Source organism: Chionomys nivalis, chromosome 11 (assembly GCF_950005125.1).
Source record: "Chionomys nivalis chromosome 11, mChiNiv1.1, whole genome shotgun sequence".
Classification (NCBI taxonomy): Eukaryota; Metazoa; Chordata; class Mammalia; order Rodentia; family Cricetidae; genus Chionomys; species Chionomys nivalis.
In genome coordinates this window covers 77,710,357-77,727,537 of record NC_080096.1, presented here as the reverse complement: position 1 = coordinate 77,727,537, position 17,181 = coordinate 77,710,357, and positions in this window count along the sequence as shown.

Below are 17,181 nucleotides of genomic sequence, written 5' to 3'. Positions count from 1 at the left end.
TGTGTGTGTGTGTGTGTGTGTGTGTGTGGGCATCAAATCCTCTAGAAGTGGAGTTCCAGATGGCTGTGGGTTTTCATGTGGACTCTGTGAACGGAACCTGATTCCTGTTCAAGAGAAACAAGTGTTCCTCATACTTGAGCCATCTCTCCATCTCCATACTTTGCAAGTTATTATTTCTAAGCTATGTGTTTCAGGATACCAAACAGACCTTTTAGCAACATCTGTGGAAAAAGACAAACTCCTTTGTCCTCTCTACTCCTTTCTTCAAGGCCCAAGGAGAATTTCATTATTAATCATTTATGTATTATCTCTATAGTGCCTCCTTATTTATTAATCACCTCTTTGGAATCTATGGCAGTTAATCATCAGTCTTAAGCCTGAGTATTACCGGTAATTATTTCTGAATGTTCATTACCATGTTGGTTTAATGACTTGTTTTTCCCAGGAGTAAAGACTTTTTCAGGACCCTGACTCTGAGGTGTACACGTGTGTGTGTGTATTTGTGTGTGCATGTTCATGTGTGTGTGAGAATTTTTAAGTTTTTCTCATAGGCCCTAATTATGATAGCATGTAGTGAAATCATTTAAGCTAAAGAATCCCAATGGTTTGACACTTCTGAAAGCCTAAAGTTTTATTGCTTTTGAAGACAAAAAGCCAGGTGTAATCTGTGATCCTTCTTTAATTTATTGCTATATCTTCTTTAATAATTCTTTGAAGGTTTTTATAAACTAGTTGATTTGATTTCTTCAGGAAAAAGCACAGTGCGTTTCTTCAGGGTTTTATTTTGTTTGTTTTGCTTTACTTAAATTCATTAGATGCTTGGGGAAATCAGAGACAAATGAGACCAAAATACAGAATCAGTGTGATGAGTTCTTATTCTTCTTAGTGTAACCACACAGCAGAGGCCTCAATAATCTCAGCTAGGGGCAAACTTAAGTATAAAGAAAACTTCTTTGCTTTAATTGTATTTTATCTGCAAATGATAGCCACAATATAGGTAGTATAAAATAGAAAATGGAATAAATGTTCTGTCTCCTTTGAAGAGGAAGCTTACTAGAGTATGAATGTCTTCCATTACACTTTCAGACATATTATTTTGAGCAAAACAGGGTTCTCAAGAAAGTTACTTTGCTGAAAATCACTTGCCCCTTAATCCATTTTACCCCACAGTGGCTCTTATGTATTCATTCAGAAATTTTCATCAAGGATACACACATGATTCACAGGGTTACAATTTTAGTAAGTCTTCTTGGCTTCAAAGCCTGTGTTTTCTGCATTGTCAGGTTAAAGCAAGTATGTAAGGAGTACTACAGGTTTTGTATATTTTATTGATTTTATTGAGCTCTACATTTTTCTCTGCTCCCCTTCCTACCTCTCCCCTCCCCTTCAATCCTCTCTCATGATCCCCATGCTCTCAGTTTACTCAAACGATCGTATCTTTTTCTACTTTTCATGTCTCTCTTAGGGAACTCATTGTTGTCTAGGTTCTCTGGGATTGTGATTTGTAGGTTGGTTTTCTTTGCTTTATGTTTACAAACAACTTATGAGTTAATACATATGATAATTGTCTTTCTAGGTCTGGGTTACCCCACTCAATATGATGTTTTCTAGCTCCATCTATTTGCCTGCAAATTTCAAGATGCTATTTTTTTCTGCTGTGTAGTACTCCATTGTGTAAATACACCTCATTTTCCTTATCCATTCTTTGGTTGAGGGGCATTTAAGTTGTTTCCAGGCTCTGGCTATGACAGACAATGCTGTTATGAACATTGTTGAGCACATGTCCTTGTGGCATGATTGAATATCCTTTGGATATATACCCAAAAGTGCTATTGCTGGGTCTTGAGAAAAGTTGTTGTCTAATTTTCTTAGAATCACCATAGTGATATCCAAAGGGGCTGTACCAGCAAAGAACATGGTCAACAAGACAAAACAACAGCCTACAGAATGGGAATAGATCTTCACCAACCCCATTTCAGACAGAGGTCTTATCTCCAAAATATGTACAGAACTCAAGAAATTGATTGTTAAAAGAACAAATGATCCAATAAAAAATGGAGTACAGACCTAAACAGAGAACTCCCAACAGAGAAATCTAAAATGGCTGAAAGACATTTAAGGAAATGCTCAACATCCTTAGTCATCAGAGAAATGCAAATCAAAACAGCTTTGAGATTCCATCTTACACCTATAAGAATGGCCAAGATCAAAAACACCGATGACAACTTATGCTGGAGAGGATGTAAAGTAAAGAGAACACTCCTGCATTGCTGGTGGGAGTGCAAGCAGTACTACTTAATGCATGCATGTAAGAAGCAGTAAAAGATGGACCATAAAGCCATTGCTCTAGAAATAAGAATGCTTCAGACACTTCCAGACGAGTTATGCAGAACTATGGATGAACAATACATAGATTAATATATTTATATTCAGCAAGTACATGTTATCTGTTTAATACATTCAAAACACTGTCAATTACAACATAAGGAAAAGGACTCCATTTTGAATAGGTCAAAGCAGCATGAATTGTCCTCTCTGCCTTACTTTTGTGCTAACATCAAAACTCTGTGCTCTCACTAGAGATGTGTTTTATTATCTGAATTCGCTGTCTTGTGGCTCCATTTCACTTTTCCTCCATGTATTTATATAGGATGGAGGGAGGAAGAATGTTAGTTAGTTTAACAAATAAACAAATATGGCAGGAATAGACAGGGATACCTCTCTAATGCCATTGTTATGGTGGAGTAGATATTTTTCACATCACAGTAAAGAATGTCGAGTAGGCTATCCTTTGTGTTCATAAATCTGAAGTGCTTTCTCAACTGTAAAGTGATATGTAGATTTAAGAGAAGTGTTGGGAATTTTATGTATGGTATAGATAGTTAATTTGGTCTGGAGAGGCAAATGAGCAAAATATATTTTTTAAAAATATCAACCTGAATATGAGCAGTTCAGATAGCTCAGCAAGTAAAGGTACTTGCTGCCAAGTCTGAAGACCAGAGATTGAACCGTGAGCTCGCATGGTAGAGGAAGATAACGGACTGCAGAACATTGTTCTCTGATTTCCACATGGATGTATACTATGGCAAGTGTATGTGTAACCCCCACAATAAGTAAACAGATGATAGAAACCTTAACAAATATCAATAACCAAATGAACACATAGCTTGATTTATGTGATGTGGACAGAGAAGATAATCTCCGGAAAGGTTAAGGACTGTGGGTAGTTTGTGTAACAGACAGGGAACCACCCATGGCTCTTGACACTGAGGCCAGTATCATTTTTCTAATGCCTCTGGTGTCTTCTAGATATCAATGATCAGTAATGTATCCAACATAGGAAATGCCAAACAATGTCTAGTAGGTCAGTTCACATGATCTTAGTTATGGATCAACACCACTGTTTCCTCTAGATCCAATATTGGATTTTATCTAGAGATGAAAATTACATTTACAGTAAAATCAATTTTAACCTGAAGAAAATAAAAAGAAAATGATAAAATAAAAATAGTAACATTTTACATATCTAACAAACTTACTATATGCTAATCTTTGACCTAGATTATTTGCATCTTCTCTTTCATCCTATCTATTGGAGAGTCTGATAAGAAAGTACTTTTATGCCAGTCTAATAGATGAAACTATACCAGAAGACTAATATCTTACCACTGGCCAACAGTAGAGTTTCAAAACTCAAGCACGCTTACCTCTAAAGCATCTTTTCTTTCTGCCTTCTGTCACTCTTCCATTCTGTTCTTCATTTTCCAAGTATAATCAATTTTTCTAGTCCTTACCATAATTTTTACCTCCATATTTAACCAAAACATGTTTGTTCAAAGATCTGTTTTATTTGGATTAGGGAAGAAAACAACTTCACAAAAAACTTATGTCTTCTTTTTCTTAGGAATATATTCTTCTAAGGCTGGCCTCAAACTCACGATCCTCCTGCCTCTGCCTCCTTCAGCAGATCCCACCCACATATGCCACCACAATTGGAGTCAACATTTTTCTTCCTCTTGTGGAGATACTTTCAGTTATTGTTGTAGGAATGGTTTGTCAGTGTTCACAAAATGTAATATCAAAATTTTATAAATATTTTGATTTATTATTATTATAAATCACATTATTATCTCAATTAACCTTAAAAATAGAAATATATTCTTCCTTCCTAGCAGAGATAAAAACCTCCAGATAAATTTCTTTTTTAGAAGCTCAAGTTTTAGATGTAATAAGTGCATATTCCAAGTACCTCCCTAAGAGGTACTGTCTCCTCTTGGTGTTAATAGCATTAATATATCTTAATGACATTTGGCAAAGAAGCCTCCTGGCAAATTGTTTGGAAGTCTGGCCTAATTTGGAAAGTCTTTATGGTAAATTCAGGGGTGATGAATTCTGCGATCTGAGAGAGGTACAAAGGGTTCAAAATTTCCATTGTATGATTAGATCTTGAATTTTCATTCACCACATGTAAAAACTGGATGATTTTTATTGTTGAAATATTTGTTATTGTAATTTTATATGTTTGTATTTGGAGCTGATGACTCTCAGAACTTTTTCTTACATGAAGATTTTGTTTTATGCTAGCAAGGAACTAAATTCTCTCCTTCTCAAAATTTTTCAGTCTACTTTTTCATTGCCTGTCTGTTTGTTATTACATTGTATATTTAATTGAGATGTTAAATTCCCTTACAAATTTAAACCAGATTTCTCAATGGACCTAGGAATTAGGAGCATCTTTTTGAGATGAGGCTAATCTAATTATCTAGGCTAAAACCTTGGAGATAGGAGAATTTCTAAACTGAAATGTTATGTCTAGCATTTGCTACTTGTTAAAAATAAAAAAATATTAAGTTATAGGTTCTTTGTTCAAGTTGATAGTGTAATTGAATGAAGAAAAGAGAATATTTTAGATGCTAAAGTGGTTTCTGATAACTTATAGAAGCAGTCATTATCTTTCGTATGTTATTTTTTATTTAATTAAAAATAACTTCTCAAATTTAAAATTCCTGATAATTTCTGACTCTAAATTTATCACTGTATCACTTGAATAGCAAGTTAGAAACATTGAATATCCGATAGATAGATAGATAGATAGATAGATAGATAGATAGATAGATAGATAGATAGATAGACAGATTTTTAAATGAGGGACTTTCGCATCTTAAATAGACCTTAATCTCACTCACTAGTAGTTGAAAATGACCTCGAATTTCTCATTATCTTGCCCACACTTTCTGAATACAGGATTACACTGGTTTGCTACTACACTTATTTATTTTTTTCCAGTATTTAGAATATAAACCAGGTCTTTGTGCATGCTAAGCCAATTTTATACAATCAGAGTGCTACTCTTAGGCAGGAGCTGAAATAATCCAAGGGATAATATTGCTATTAAGCTTGAGGTCTACACAAGTCAAGAAACTAAAGTCTTTGCTTTTTGATTCTCACTAATTCCTTTTTTTCCCTCAAGTTTAAGGGGCTGCTTTTCTTTTTTCCATGTTTATCTCATTGTTGCAATAGATTCATTCATTGTCATACACACACACACACACACACACATACAAAAAAAAAAAAACCGAAAACAAAGGAGAGCTGAGCCCAGTACTGTGTAAAAACCCTCAAGAAAAACATCTAACTTATGTTATGGGTTGTCAGTTTACCATGTTGAAGAGAAGAGAAACTGCTTGGACTGGTCTGCTAGAATGTCAGTGAAGATTTTATCCGGGAAGAACAGAAAGCCAAGAACCTCTGCATGGAAGAAATGAATGATAAACTTACTAAAAAGAAAAAGATAAATTACTGGGGGTAATTAAGAAAAGGTATACAAGACAAATTGAGATAAGTTTTCATAAATATGGATGGCTTTTGCACAAAATTGTACACAAGATAATCCTTCAAGGATAAAGAGGAGCTATTAACTGCCTTTTCTTGATTTGTCAGTCTGTCTAATCCTTAGTACTACGTTTTGAATACATAACATAAAAATAATCACCACTAAGTGATTTCTTTTTTTATTTTTATGGAGCTCTACATTTTTCTCTGCTCCCCTCCCTACCTCTCCCTTCTCCTTCAACCTTCTCCAAAGTCCCCTTGCTCCCAATTTTCTCAAGAGATCATATGTTTTTCTACTTCCTATGTAGATTACATCTATGTATGTCTCTTAGAGTCTTAATTATTGTCTAGGTTGGTTCTCTGAGATTGTGATTTGTGGGCTGGTTTTCTTTGCTTTATGTTTAAAAACCACTATGAGAGAATACATGTGATAATTGTCTTTCTGTGTCTGGATTACCTCACTTGCCTCACTCAAAATGATGTTTTCTAGCTCCATTCATTTTTTTTTCTGCACATTTTCCTTATCCATTCTTTGATTGAAGGACATTTAGGCTGTTTTCAGTTTCTGGCTATGACAAACAGTGCTGCCATGAACACAGTTGAGCACATGTCTTTGTAGCACAATTGAGCATCCTTTGAATATATACCCAAAAGTGGTATTACTGGGTCTCGAGGAAGGTTGTTTGCTAATTTACTGAGAAATCACTACACTGACAATCCACTGACAATCTGTGAGGATAGTGAGCGAATAAAGCATCTGAAGCAAGACAAAGTCATGCAGATCCCCATAGACCCAGATCAGGGAGACACAACGAATGAAGGCTTCCACCCACCTCCAACCCTAACTCCTAGACTAGCAGCTACCACTAAGCAGAGGATATTAGCATTTCTCAAAGTGCTATCATTCTTCCATCTACTTGTTATCAGTAAAAATTGTGGGTGTGTGCTGCCAAGAATTGGGTGTTTACTTTTCCTCCACTAATTCTATCCTAGGCTCCAGGCTATTGATAGATCAGTCATCCATATCCTAACTGCTAAGGCAGAGAGTTGTTCTATATTGAGACAGACAAACTAAAAGAAACTACCCTGATAATCTGGTATTGTTAAGGGATGCCACTTGGAGTGAAATATAATATTTGTTATCTTGAGCTGAGCTCCACAGCCTTGGCTCAAGAACATCTTTTCCTGATATTTGCCTCTCTATGAATCTAATGTTAGTTAGTTCATGGCCAAATCACTCTCAAGTGTCCCATCAAGCTTTCTTAATTTTAACTCACATATGACATTATTCTTTATTTATAATAAAATATTGAGAGTAAGTAATTTTCAGAGATGCCTCCTGGGATACACCAAATATAATCTGATAACTATTACTTGATTTCTTACTATGTACTTCTTCCTTTTTAGATACTTCAGTCTGTTAATAAAACAAGAGTCCTCATGATTCAACAAAGAATACTTCTCTCTACTTGTCATTTCTTTGCATTATAGTATATTAGTATGCCCCCTGCTTGTACAGGATGGATTTGTTTCTACTTCAGTTTTTATGGGCATCACCTAAGTCTGTAGGCAAAGTCTTTTCAGACTGACCATAGTGGCAAATCATGATTAATTGCTTTCAAGCGGTTTTCTTCCTGTTGATCACAAATAAATAGAAGTATAGATTTTCCTTTCATTCTAAATCTTATTATTGCTCAAAAATGAAGGCAAGTTTGTACTGAATGCTAAAATATGAATCTCATGTTTTCCCATGAAGGACAGAGTGGTCCTGTGTGCAGAATTCCAATAGTACCACGGTCTCCCACGTAAAGAGTGATGGAAGATGAGCTTAAAGATGCTGTAGATCAGCACTGAGCAGTCTGTGCCATATGCTACTCCTCAGCTTTGCCATATGGCTCCGAGTGTAATTTCAAACTCCCCAGTCAGCGTATTCAAAGGTGAGGAATTTAGAGAAGATTGAAATACCACCATAGAAACTGGTTTGCAAGAATAGGGAGATTTTTAAGTGGTCATTCCTCTAGCAGGTGTTCTCCAGCTGGCCTGGGACAGTAGCAGAAGTAAGGGTTTGTGATTGGTACAAATGAAGCAACTGTCTGGGGAGAGGCTCTGGAGCACCTGCACTGATGGTGTCCTACCCTAGTTTCAGAGCCTCATAGTATCCAGAGCAAGAAAACAGTAAGTGTATTCTTTTGGCTGAACAATGAATTTTTATTTATTTTTTTTATTTTAGCCATATCACTTTCGAACTTCACATTGTAGCATCAAATATTTTTTCTTTTAAATATCAGGCAGATATTGCAAATAATTTTCTAATACTTAAAATGAAATCTATTGTGCTTCCCTTGCTCCCTAACTCCTCTTTCTTTTCCTCTCCCCTTCCTTTTTCATTTTTTCTTCCCTCCCTCCCTCCCATCCTCTCTCCTCTCCCTTTATCTCAGCATTTATTTCTATGAATTAATGTGTATTGCAGGGTGACAGGCTATTTAGACCATGTATATGAGCAATGCAAGTTACTTTTCTTGGTGAAACTCCTGATGTGTGTGTGTGGGGGGGGAGTACTATAGATCAGTATGCATAGTATACATAGTATGCTAGTGTAATTTATCCTTTGTAGAACAAGGTAACTCTGATCTATGAGTTGAGTATTTGGGGCTAACAGAAGAGGATATTTAAGAAGAAACTAGGAAAAAAAAACTGATTTGAACTGATATCTCTAGGGCATTTTTTCCTTCCAAAACACATTAACTAATCAATTATTTTCCCCAATTCAGTCACAGTAAGCCTGCTTATTCAGATGGCATGATTAAAACCTTGAATGATTCAAACCAATTCCAGGCACTAAATTTTAACAAACCAAGACACAAGATTTCCATAGCTCTTAATTGTGTGTGTGCCTACTTCCTGTCAGTGTCAGAAGAGGGCATCAGATTCCTGGTACAGAAGTTACAGGCAGCTGTGGGCCACTGTATGTGTGCTGGGTATTGAACCCGGGTCCTCTGAAACTCTTAACTGATGAGCCACTTCTCTAGTCCATAATATCCTTTAAAATCACAGATAGCTCTATTTAATTAAATAATTTAAAAATTATAAAAATCCACCTAGAATAAGAAAGGTACATGGCATAATGATGTCACACATGCAATAAGAAATCTTCCTCAAGCATTAACATAAGACAAAAAACAAATCTTAAATTTGCATACATTACTGATTTTCCCCTCACTACGTATAATGCAACGGGGGGGGGGGGAAGCAACAGTTACAGAGCTAAGTCATGTGTGTTACATCCCATGGGTAGGAAGTGATAGAGTGGATATTTGATGCAAGGGCTTTCCATTCACTGTATAATCTACATTTTAATTATTGCTCCATGTCACGTCACTGAGATGGTTGTTTAGTTGAAGTACTGGGGGATTTAATGTAACTAATTTCCTGTGTTTTATCTCATAATTCTACTTGTAGTAGTTCTATCAAGGTGACTTCTGTATCATTTACCTTTAGGATTTGAAAGATTTCTATTTCCATGTCCATCAATTCTGAATCATGCAAGGCAATTCTATGGTTAATAGAACTCCTTAGAGTTTAATACAAAAGATAATAAAGCCCCACGGTTCTGGGTGGCTAGTGAGCCAGAGTGGGTGAACAAGTGTGGAAGTTGCTATGGTTTAAACATGATTTATGTGTGCCTCATGTGCTTGCATGTTGAAATTTAATATCCAATACCAGGTATTAGGAGGGTGTAATTGCATTTGACTATCATGTCTGTGGTGGTAAAGCTTTGAGAGTCAGTTGGTCTCTTGGGTGACTCCTCCACAGTTAGTCTTGTTGGCTTTATAAGAGAAGAAGCAAAGACTTCCTATGGATAGGCGTATGCTACCTAGTGCTTGTTGATTTGAGATCTCCAGTAGTGGGAACATTCATAAGCTAGTTTCCTAACTTACCTTTCCTGTAGTACTGTGGAATGGGTCATAGAGAGCAGACCAAGTGATAAGCAAAACAAATGCTGCAGTAGAAGACTAAGGTAATATCACTATGGCTAGGGCAAAACTAGATCCATAGAGGTGAACAAAGTAAGATAATTCCATTGGAAGTATTGTTTTTAGTTCTACATATCTCCTTCAACTACATAGAAATCATCTCATAGACAAGCAAGCTAATTCCCCTGAAAACATTGTTCTTAGGTCTACATAACTCCTTGGACTATATAGAAATAAACTCATAGACATGTTCCAATGTTTCATTTATATTTCCACAATTTCAATATTTGTGCACCAGTTTTCAGTCTTTTCACCTACAAGTGCTCATATTCTTCTGAAAGGTAGGAAAATGTGTAACTCATTCATGGAATTAACCAGCACTTTGTTAAATCAAACAACTTACTAATGTCCCTACCAATTTCTGTGCAAAATGTGTGGCCTAACACCCTGAGTTACTGTTACATGCTCTTCACAATGACATGCAATAGTGTGACTTCCACTTCTAGCCCATTGTTGCATCAGAAAGCAGTTCAGAGTGTTTGTCATTAGTTAGCTTCTTGGAAAGTGGGTGAGTTAACTTTTTACATTTCTCATCTAAGAAGTTGATAAAAACAGAAGAAATATAATAAGTAGTATTCACAGCAAGAGATAATTGTAAAGAATCTACTCCTTTGATTCAAAGTATCTTGAGTAGTTATGATGGACAGATAGCAGTGGGTATTAGGGCTAGAATTAAGGATGTAGCAAACACTGCAATCTTCACACTCTTGTTTTTTGTTTTCTTTTTTAACAATTTTATTAGATTTTTTTCAAAGAATACCAATCTAAATTCCCACTCCACCTCCTCCTTTCATTCCCTCTACACACCCTTCCACTCCACCCCCATCTAATCCTAAGAGGGGCTAGGGCACTTTTCTTTGTGGAAGGTCCAAGAACCCCTCTATATCTAGGCTGAGCAAGGTATACATCAAAAGAGAATAGGTTCCAAAAATGTCAGTACATGTAGTAGAGATAAATCCCTGTGCCACTGCCAGTGGCCCCTCAGTCTGCCCTAGCCATATATCTGTCAATCACATTCAGAGGGACTAGTCTGGTCCTATGCTTGTTCCTTCCCAATCTAACTGGAGTTGGTAAGCTCCCATTAGCTCAGGTAAACTGTTTTCAGTGGATGAATCCTTCATGGTCTCGACCTCTTTGCTCATATTCTCATTCCTCCTACTCTTCAACTACACTTTGGGAGCTCAGTTCAGTGCTTCGATGTGGGACTCTGCCTCTGTTTCCATCTGTTGTTGGACACAGGTACTATGATGATATTTAAGATAATCATCAGTATGACTACAGGGCAAGGCCAGTTCAGGCACCCTTTCCTCAATTGCTTAGGGTCTTAGCCTGGGTCATCCTTGTGGATGTTTGGGAATTTTTCTAGAGGCAGGTTTTTTGCTAACTCCATAATGGCTCCCTCAATCAAAATATCTCTTTCCTTGCTCTCATATCTTTCCTTCCTTCATCTTGACTATCCCATTCCCTCAAGTTTTCCTCAACTCTCCCCTTCTCCTCTTCTCTTCCTTTTCTCCCCTTACTTCTACCCCCTGCCCCCATGCTCCCAATTTTGTCAGGCAATCTTATCTGTTTCCAATTTCCAGGTGGGTCTATATATGTCTTTCTTTGGGTTCACCTCATTACTTAGCTTCTCTAGGATCATGAACTATAGGCTCAATGTCCTTTGTTTATAGCTAGTATTCACTTATGAGTGAGTACATACCATATTCATTTTTGGGGGGTCTGGGTTACCTTACTTAGGATCGTGTTTTCTAATTCTATCCATTTGCATACAAAATTCAAGATGTCATTATTTCTTCTTCTGAGAATTGCTCTAATGTGTAATGTGCCACACTTTCTTTATCCATTCTTCAGCTGAGGAGCATCTAGGTTGTTTCCAGGTTCTGGCTATGACAGATAATGCTGCTATGAACATAGTTGAACAAATGCTTTTGTAGTATGTTTGAGCATCATCTTGGTATATTCCCAAGAGTGGTATTGCTAGAATCTGAGGTAGGTTGATTCCCACTTTTCTGAGAAACCATCATACTGATTTCCAAAGGGGTTGTACAAGTTTGCATTCTCACCAGCAATGGATGCGTGTTCTCCTTACTCCATATCCTCTCCAGCATAAGCTATCATTAGTGTTTTTGATCTTAGCCATTCTGACAAGTGTAAGATGATATCATTTGCATTTCCCTGATATCTAAGGAAAATGAACATTTCTTTAAGTATGTTTATGCCATTTGAAATTCTTCTGTTGAGAACTCTCTGTTTAGTTCAGTACTCCATTTTTAAATTAAGTTATTTAGAATTTTAATGTCTAATTTCTTGAGTTTTTTATATATTTTGGAGTTTAGTACTTTGTATGATGTGGGGTTGGTGAAGATCTTTTCCCATTCAGTAGGCTGCCTTTTTGTCTTATTGACCATGTCCTTTGTTTTACAGAAGCTTCTAAGTTTCAGGAGGTCCCATTTATTTATTGATGCTCTTATTGTCTGTGATATGGGGTTATATTTAGGAAGTGGTCTCTTGTGCCTATGCATTGAAGACTACTTCCCATGTTCTCTTCTATCAGGTTCAGTGTGGTCAGATTTATATTGAGGTCTTTAATCCATTTGGACTTGAGTTTTGTGCATGGTGACAGATATGGATCTATTTTCATTCCTTTACAGGTTGATATCCAGTTATGCCAGCACCATTTGTTGAAGATACTTTCTTTTTTCTATTGTATAATTTTTGCTTCCTTGTCAAAAATCAGGTGTTCCTAGGTGTGTGGATTAATATCCATGTCTTCAGTTTGATTTCATTGGTCAACATCTCTGTTTTTATGCCAATACAAAGCTGTTTTCATTACTGTAGCTCTGTAATAGAGCTTGATGTCAGGGATGGTAATGTCTCCAGCAGTTCTTTTATTGTAAGGATTATTTTGACTATCCTGGGTTTTTTGTTTTTCAATATGAAGTTGATTATTGTTCTTTCAAAGTCTGTGAAGAATTATGTTGGGATTTTCATGGGGATTGTATTGAATCTATAGATTGCTTTTAATAGGATTTCCATTTTTACTATATTGATTCTTCCTATCCAAGAACATGGGAGATCTTTCCATTTTCTGGTATCTTCTCCAATCTCTTTCTTCAAAGTCTTAAAGTTCTTGTCAAATAGGTCTTTTATTTTCTTGGTTAGTGCTACCCCAAGATATTTTATGTTATTTGTGACTATTGTAAAAGGTGATATTTCCCTGATTTCCCTCTCAGCTTCTTTATCATTTGTGTATAGGAGGGCTACTGATTTTTTTGAGTTGATTTTGTATTCTGCCACATCACTGAAAGTATTTATCAGCTGTAGGAGTTCTCTGGTAGGGTTTTGGGGGTCACTTATGTACACTATCATATCATCTCCTATAACAAAAGTTAGACTTCTTCCTTTTCAATTTGTATCCCCTTGATCTCCTTTTGTTGTGTTATTGCTATTGCTAAAACTTCAAGAACTATGGTTGAAGAGATATGTCTTATTCTTGATTTTAGTGGAATCACTTTTACTTTCTCTCCATTTAATTTGATGTTAGCTGTCAGCTTGCTGTATATTGCTTTTATTATATTTAGATACAATTCTTGTATCCCTGAATTCTCTAAAACCTTTATCATGAAGGGGTGTTGAATTTTGTCAAATCCTTATTCAGCATCTAATGAAATAATCGTATTTTTTTCTTTCAGTTTATTTACATCATAGATTACATTGATAGATTTTTATATGTTGAACCAGCCCTGCATCTCTGGGATGAAGCCTAATGATCATAATGGATGAATTTTTTGATGTGTTCTTGGAGTCAGTTGCCAGTATTTTATTGAGTATTTTTGCACCCATGGTCATGAGTGAGAGTGGTCTGTAATTCTCTTTCTTGGTTGAGTCTTTGTGTGGTTTTGGTATCAGGATAACTGTAGCCTCATAAAAATAGTTTGGCAATGTTTCTTCTGTTTCTATTATGTGGGACACTGAGGAGTGTAGGTATTAGCTCTTCTTGGAAGTTCTGGTAGAATTCTGCACTAAAACCATACAGGCCTGGGCTTTTTTTCGTTGGGAGGTTTTGGATGTCAGCTTCTATATCCTCAAAGCTTATAGGTCTATTTAAATTGCTCACCTGGTCTTAAGTTAATTATTGCATATGTTATCTAAATAATTGTCCATTTCTTTTACATTTTCTAATTTTGTAGAGTACAGGTTTTTGTAGTAAGACCTAATGTTACTCTGAATTTCCTCAGTGTCTGTTGTTATGTCCCCCTTTTCACTTCTGATTTTGTTAATTTGGATGTTCTTTCTCTGCCTTTTGATTAGTTTGGATAAGGGTTTGTCAATCTCTTGATTTTCTCAAAGAACCAGCTCTTTGTTTCATTGATTCTTTATATATTTTTCTTTGTTTCTATTTTGTTGATTTCAGTCCTCAATTTGATTATTTCCTGTCTTCTACTTCTCCTAGGTGAGCCTGCTTCTTTTTGTTCTAGAGTTTTCAGGTGTGCTGTTAAGTCACTAATGTGAGCTTTCTCCATTTTCTTTATGTAGGCACTTAGTGCTATAAAATTTTCTCTTAGCCCTGCTTTCATAGTGTTCTATAGGTTTGAATATGTTGTGCCTTCATTTTTGTGAATTAAAGGAAGACTTTAATTTCTTTCTTTATTTCTTCCTTGACCCAAGGGTGGTTCAGTAGTTGACTGTTCAGTTTCCATAAGTTTGTAGTCTTTCTGAAAATAGTATTGTTGCTAAATTATAACTTTAATCCCTTATTTTTTTTGTATTTGTGTAGGTTTGCTTTGTTACTGAGTATGTGGTCAATTTTAGAGAAGATTCTGTGAAGTGCTGAGAAGAAGGTATATTATTTTGTGTTTAGGTGGAAAGTCCTATAGAAGTCTATTAAGTCCATTTGATTTATTACATCTGTTAGTTCTCTTATTTCTCTGTTATGTTTCTGTGTGGTGACTCCATTGGTGAGTATGGAGTGTTGAAGTCTCCTACTATTAGTGTCTGCACAGCCTTGTATCTCAATAAACAAAGGATATAAAATTAGACATAAATTATTTACTACTATTCTTCAAAGTTATTATCATAAGCCTTGATGCCCCTGATGTGTACTGAATTCCTCCAAGGCTTAGAACACTATAATGGGCATGGACCATACAGAAATAGAACAGATTCAGGGTTTTTCTTGGAGGATCTGAAAGTCTAGTGAGCAAAGAAAATTGTTTTCTGAGATCATAGCACATATTTGCTGTGTGAATCATAAAGGGAAGTTAGTAATGCCTAAATGTAGAGGCTGGATGATAGTAATAAAATACATATTCTTAATTCATGAAACTCTGTATCATAGAAATATTGAACAGAGTACAATCATTGATAGTAGATTGGAAATAGATACCTCAGGATAAAAAGAATTCCCTGTTTTAAAATAGTAGAAGCAATACTGAGGCCTCTCTACTTTAACAGACAAAATAGACGTTAGTGAGTAGATGCTCTCAGTGGCCCCTTGGAAACAAAATTTTTTCTTCTGTTTAAACTTTTTTTTTGCTATTAATTTAAAAGGAACTTATTCTCCCTTGTAGACAAATAATAGATTGAATTTAGCATATTATTGATTGTAGGACATAATTTTACTTACCCCTAAGAAAAAAAATGCTGATCATAACTAAAATGTGCCATCAATCAGGAAGCTTTTTGTGAGCTGAGTGGTGCTTGTGGGTGAAAAGTATAAAATTGAGAAATGTTAGCTTGTTGGAAGGATCAGTTAAATTTCTAATATATGATCAGCAAAGGAAAACTTCCTTTTCTCCACTAGACTATGTTGTGATTTTTTTAACTCTTACAGTCTTTTACCCGTTACAAAAAGGAAATTACAGGCATTAAGATTGTATTACATATATTTTTTTTAAAAAATTATGTTACAAATTTATAGTGAAATATTGGTATTGTGTAACGGATCTTGCAGTCCACGAACTCTCTCTCTCTCTTTCTCTCTTTCTCTCTCTTCTCCCTGCCTCTCTCTCCCCCTCTCTCTCATGTGTGTGTGCACATGTACTTGAAGTAGGACAGGAAGTTACAAATGTAGCAGCACAGAAACATAAAAAGAACCCTCGTTCCATGAATTGTTCCTCACCTATTTTTGTCACTGATCATTTTATGAGCAAGAAATATGTATCATGCTTTGTCATCATAGAAATTGTATTAATATAATACTGGTCATATGCATTCAACTTTATTTCTTACCAAATATTCAGCATCTGTCACGTTAGATCAAAAGCTCACTTGTATGTGGAAAAGATTGGATTCATCCACTGGCTGAGTGATTGTGGAACTTCAGTTGAAACCAGCTACACAATAATGATGTAGAAAATGAAGTGGCTCAGTTTCCTGCCCAACCCAGAGCAGTGAGAGCCTGACTAGAGGGCAGGCCTCAAGGTCCCCGCCAGGGAACTCAGGCTCCTGCTGCTGGGGCTGCAGTGTCCGCTGTGCTCTCTTGGACCGGCTCTGCCTGCCCCCCATTTCCCTTGGCCCCTGGCTCATCGGGGCTACCAGGAGTCCCTCTGTAGGTGCTGAGAAGTCCCATCTGGATGGGTGAGTGTGTGCTATCCTGGGGCGGACTGTCCCGGTAGAGAGCACAAACACCCCTCCCCCAGCTCCTGCTGCAGGGCTTGCTCTCCTACACACCCGCCCCCACCCCCACCCCCAAACCTGCCTTGTCTGCAAGGTCCTTAGCTGTGGAACAGTTTCCTGCCATTTCACTAAGGCTACCAACCCAGAGCAGTGAGTCCCTGACCAGAGGGCAGGCCTCAAGGTCCCCGCCAGGGAAAGCGGGCCCCTGCTGCTGGGGCTGCAGTCTCTGCTGTGATCTGCTGGACCTGCTCTGCCTGCGCCCTATTTCCCTTAGTCCCTGGCTCATTGGGGCATCCAGGAGTTCCTGTGTAGGTGCCGAGAAGTTTCATCGGGACGGGTGAGTGTCCAGGTAGAGAGCACAAACACCCCTCCCCCAGCTCCTGCTGCAGGGCTTGCTCTCCTACACACCCGCCCCCACCCCCACCCCCAAACCTGCCTTGTCTGCAAGGTCCTTAGCTGTGGAACAGTTTCCTGCCATTTCACTAAGGCTACCAACCCAGAGCAGTGAGTCCCTGACCAGAGGGCAGGCCTCAAGGTCCCCGCCAGGGAAAGCGGGCCCCTGCTGCTGGGGCTGCAGTCTCTGCTGTGATCTGCTGGACCTGCTCTGCCTGCGCCCTATTTCCCTTAGTCCCTGGCTCATTGGGGCATCCAGGAGTTCCTGTGTAGGTGCCGAGAAGTTTCATCGGGACGGGTG